Below are 6,000 nucleotides of genomic sequence, written 5' to 3'. Positions count from 1 at the left end.
ACCTTGGGAGAATTCAAAAGAGAAATAGAGATGAAAGACTTCCTAAATAAAATGCAGAAGAATGAGAAGAAAACAAACCTACCCACTAGGAAAAAAACCCACAACTTCTGCTTGGAAGCAGACACCACATTTAAGCCTAATGTCAATAGGAAGAAATTTTTCCTAAAATTATGTTATTTGGTACTAACTATCTACCACAAGGTCCTCTGCTTCAGACAGCATTTGACATTAGCTATAGTTAGAAACAAGTGTTTTGCTCAATGGACCACTGCATAATCTTGCTTGTGTTGCACCTCACAGGAAGATGAATTAGATTTTATAACTCAAAAAATACTTCTGATTTTTTTCCCCCCTGGAAATTACTCAGCACATCTTTCATTTGTGTTGGGAAAGGGATGGACAAATACATGATATGGGAACAGGTTTTTTTGATGGCTATTTTGGCCAGCTGTTATTTCGTCTCAATGAGCCTCCTATCTTTTATGTGTGCTTGTCCTCTTTACAGTATTTCTATTGCTCACAGGCAACTTCTTTGCTCTTATCTGTCTCCTTCTTTATTCTTTGTCCTTCCTAATCAGAGCTTGAAACTATAATTTCTGGCATGCTTCAGTCTAAAGGATTAATATTTTACTGAACATTGCTTGACCTGTAATTCAGACATTATTTTAAAACCAGTAAGTATATTTTTCTCTTCTTGGTTACCCAAATCAGCTGCAGTGGGAAACTATTCATACAAGATAAGAGTGTCAACAGCTTATCAAATAAAATAAATTAAATGTCTCACTAATGAGTAGGGGGGATGAAATGGTTTTAGGTATTGTTTTTTGTCCAGAGAACTACAAATGTATTGGCTATCCATAAACCACCAGGAAAAAAAAAAGTGTTGTTCCTCTCCCTTCTTGTTTAGGCAGCAAATAACATGGAATGAAATAAAACAAAAGGGAGGAGCTGCTCCCTACTGTGTATAGGGAGTTTTGTGTGTGTGTGTAACTCTATGAGCTGCACAGAGCTAAGGAAGCACAAGCTGATTACAAATAAATAAAATTCCTCCCAAAAAGTACCCATAGGAAGCAACTTCAAATGAAATGCAGACTTTGAGTCCCTGTTTATTATTTGTGCTCTGTGACTGCACAATAATAAGGACCTCTCTTTAGCTTAATGAATACTAAGTTTTATGTTTATCTTCTGAAAATCAGTCAGAAATTTTTTGGTAAAGTTAAACATTTTCAAACAGAATGGAAAATATGAGATAACCGTGTTTTGCAGTCATATTGCTCTAATAAACCTAAAGTAAGGTTTCTTTCAGCTGATCACTAGGTGTGAGAGTGAAGAGCCAAGAAAGTGAAGTTCAGAAAGTGTTCCAGTCAGGGGACAAAATCTCAGATACTTATGAAGACATATCATTTCCTGTTTCTCATACATAGTTACCTAATAAATCCTTGTCTCTCACTGCATAACAGCACTTTGTGTAACTGCATTCCGCTTGATATGTGTGTCACAGCAATAAAAGAGTATGAGCAATATACTCTGCAAGAGAAAACCTTTTTGATTGACTTACAAAAAGTACAGATAGCTCAACAATTTACCATTCAGACAATAAGCTCCTCTCACAGAATTTATTTCTTTTCAGTTTGCTTTCTGTGTGCTGGCAAACACACATAATCAGCAAAATATAAAAAAGTGAAGGATTTATAAAAGCACAGTTTAAACTTTTCTGAAATGCCTTCTTCATTATCCCATGAAATCTGGAGCTATTAAACTCTGGAACTGTGAGTTGGCCACAGGATGATGTTTGTGATGGTTGTGAAAACACCTTCCCTTTGGGGGAAATGTTAATTAACATATCTACTGTTTAGAAAGAAATGAATTACCACGTCTTTTCTGTTTTCCCCCCTGGCTTCAGCTATTAGTTATGACTGGGAAGAAAAGCACAAAGTGTTGTTAGGTCTTGTAAAGCAAAGAAACCACTCCCACTCCCCTCCCCACCCCCTCCCCCCAAAAAAAAAACCCCAAAACACCAAACCAAAAACCCATCCAGAAAGAAAAGCACACAAGAAAAAGAAGTGACATTTATCAAGATCCGTCTCTCCAAGGAAACCTCCAAAATGTATCTAATAAATCACCCAGTCTTTTCAAATACCACTTTTATGTTCATGAAAGTGACTGCCATCTAGCAGGACAGTGTTCTCAAGCATCCTTTTATCTGCATTGAAAAATGTGAAAATGTCCAAATGTCCAAGATATGATGCTTGGAAGTTAAAGCACCAACATCCAAGTGTTATTTTGGGTAGTGTACACTGTATGTTTTGGAGAAGACTTGGAGAAATAAAAGAAAAATTCCATTAGCAAGAGAGCTATATATTTGATTGGATAACACATCATGGTGGAATTCTGCAATGTTGGAACACCAGATCCACGTCTGTCGTCTTCGAGATATAAAATACAAAAAGACAGCTAGGAGTCATTCATTGCTTTAAGAATTGTAGTTTTTATCCCTAAGTTTTCTGGAAGGGGTGAAGGCTGAAGAAGAACAAGATATTGTTTGCTAACTAAAATGCAATAAAATAAATTGAGATTAAAAACAACAACAAACAACAACAAAAGAATGCCAAAACAAAGCACCAAAGAGAGGACTGGGAAGGACTCTGTTTTAAGCTGCAGATGAATGTTTCCTAGGCAGATGGATAGGTGTTAGAATTAGACACCACTGGAATTCAAGTAGAAATGAATTTTATGGGGTTTTTAGCTTGTATCACCACATAACCTCACAATGATAAAAAAATGAGTAGTTGGTTAGGCTGTGCTGCTTTAGTATCAGTCTTAGTGAAGTTGGATTGTAAAAGTAATACAAGGAATTGAAATAATTTTTTAACAGTTGCTTTGTAAATGCATAGAAAAATGTCAGTTCTCAAGGAACTTATTTTATGTGATACGTGTCAAGAACATTACTTAAAGAGAAATACTATGAGGAAGGAAAGTCTTGGATTTTAACAAAGAAGGGACAGTTGAGGACAACCTACCTGTGGTTTTCTACAAATTGTGCTTTTTGTCATTTGTAATCTAGTAGCATCTGCAAATCTCAGATCACTCATGATTCCCATATTTCCCCTGGCACACCTTAAATGTTCCCATCTTTTTAAGTGGAGCTTTAGGAGTCATTCAGTGCTAATCTCTCTAGAAAATGTTTAAGTGTTTAAGGTTAGTGATGGATGACTTTGGAGAAAGAGCTCATTTCTCCAGGGTAACTGGTGAACACAGTAATACAATCTAAATGTCTGAAACATCCTCATCATAAATGGCTCTATTGGAGAGTAAAATATGGAAAATTACTGCAATGGCAGCATAAGCCTTTTACATTTAATAACTTGATCATTATTTTGAATAACTACTCATAATTTTTTTTCTGGAAGTGTCAGCAACTTTTTTTTTCTACCAATATGTTTTTCTTTAGATTTAATAGAGGAAATAAGTTCATTTGAAATTTCCCCAGTGTACAAAAACAATTTGCAAAGCACTTACACTGTTCAAAGTAAAAAATTAAATGATCAGAGGCATGCTTTCAAGAAACAACTGAATCTTAGGCTTTTATTACCTAAAAGTTTCTATTTCTCATACTTTTCTTAAATTCAATATAATACTTATGAAATGTGCAAACTTGAGAGGCTTAGGGACTGAAATTTTGCATTATCTAAGGAATGGGGACAGTGCAGTGCAAGACTCCACACACAGTTTCATGGAAGTGTTTGAAAGCTGACCCAAAGGCTGCTAATACAGACTGCCTCTGTGTGCTTTTGGAAGGGAACATCTCTGTTTGAAAAGGAACCTTGCACTAAACCCCAGACATTTTAGGAGTTTGGCAAAGGACCTTTTGTAAAGATATTTATTTGCAGTGATGAAGAGGTATCACAATGTCAGTGTCTTTTGAGATTCACAAATTGCAGTCTGGCATCTTACACCAAGTTGTGATGTTCCTTTCTGACACCTGCCTACCTTTTATTGTTAAGCAAAATAGAGTAAAAAACCTCACATAATCTGATACATATTATCTTTCCAATTATGAATAGGTACAACTGCAGCATCTTGTTATAACTGTAAGTTATCTAGGACCCCTTTGTAAAGATTAACTTATTCTTTCAAACTGTGATCATTTGGGATAATGAATTTCTGGTCTCAACGACTTATTTTGTGCTGATTCAGAAAAGATTCCTAGCAGAACTGGGCCAAAATCTTTGCCAAAATTATTTTGTTACTATATTCTTTTCAAGAATTAAAAAATAGCTCAACGTGAATTGCTGTATTGCATTGTCCCAGTATATCTCTGTAGTGATTAGTTTAATCACTGAATCCAATCTCACAGGTTTTGTTGTAATTTCTATTTTTTTTCCCCAGTTGTTAAGAATTGACTACCTTTCTTTTAGACATTTCCTTCAGTTGCAATTTTTAATCTCAATACTTGAATCAGAAACAAAACATTCTGTTTTTGTCAGGAAGAAGGTACTCTTAACCAGAACAGAGACACAAAATTACACCTTTTAAATAGCAGTGAGACAACAACCAAGACTAGCAATATCAAAACAAGAATAATCATCTTTTCCAGTTAAACTAGATGTAATTATTTCCTGTAACTGTCAGTGACTCTGGTGTGAGTAGTCATAAATCAGTGATTAAGAAATTTTAATTCTCAATATTGGACTGTATACCCTGGGATTTCCTCACAGTGGCTCTGTACCAAAGCCAGCTTGAAACTCTTAGGACACAACTTGATTGTCCAGGATGTTTCCTTGAAAAATGCAGGATACCCTCCAGAAACTGGTTCTTACCCAGAGCCAGAGAAAACATCTGAGAAAAATTAGTGCATCAGAGACATCCCCACTGGATAAATCATATTTGGTAACTTCACAAAAAGGAAATTTTTAGTGTTATCTTCAATAGTAGGATTTGGATGTCATGAAGTAATCTGAGATATAGTGAATTAATTAGAGTTAATTATCTTCTCTTCTACAGTAAATAGTACTGCATCTACTTTCAGATTTTGTGGTAAGTGGCCTACAGTAATTTTAAGGAGCAATAAGCTCACAAAATGAATATGTTAGATGTTTTACTGGTATCTGTGGCATCTCAAAAGTTATTGTACCTGCATAACACTTCGTCATATAATAAATGAAACTTTTAAGAATGTTGACCATACTGTGATTGTGAACATGAAAATATTGCTAACACAAGACATTTAGACTTTTTTAGATTTCTTAAATCTTAGATTCAAGTCTCTCCGAATGCCACATGTTGATTTGGTTTTTGCACTGTTTCAATTTGATAGGTTAGTAGACTGCATAGTAAGATTATGTTTTAGAGTCTGATCCTAAGCCAGCGAATTTAATGAATTAATCCTTTTTGTTTAACCTAGGTTTAGGTTGGACCCTCACATTTAGTAATAAACAATACAAACAAAGTCTTCGTCTTGCTAGAAGGCTTGCTGCCTTCTTTTCTCCATGTTCCTCATGAAAAATTTAATCCCCATATCTCTTCTCACTCACTTTAATCTATGAGTAGGGGTAATTGAAATTCATGTGGAAAAAGGACATTTTGACATTTTACAATTCCTAATGCTGCCAACACAATTAAACTAATCTTAGGAGATACAAAAATATGGGTTTACTAGATCATGGTAGGCTCATGGGGACCTGACACTGGGAAGACATGAGTACACAGCAGGAAGTACACATGGGCCAGTAAGGGAAAGCCAGGACTGCTGTGAGGAGAGAGTGGTGATGTGAGAGGCACAGGCAGCTGAAAAATCATTGGAGTAAAGACAGTGGAGAAGACTTGCGTCTGAAACATCCTAATACCCTCAACCCCCTTCTCTGTTATCTGGGTCTCAGAGCTGCCAATGGGGACTGTCAGAATCAAGGCAAATTTCTGAATTTCCCTTCAGGACATCCTGAACCTCCAGTCCTGAAAATTTATTTAATTAAAACAGCAGCACAATTTTTCACCTTATAT

Source organism: Catharus ustulatus, chromosome 1 (genome assembly GCF_009819885.2).
Source record: "Catharus ustulatus isolate bCatUst1 chromosome 1, bCatUst1.pri.v2, whole genome shotgun sequence".
NCBI lineage: Eukaryota > Metazoa > Chordata > Aves > Passeriformes > Turdidae > Catharus > Catharus ustulatus.
This window is presented reverse-complemented; position numbering follows the sequence as displayed.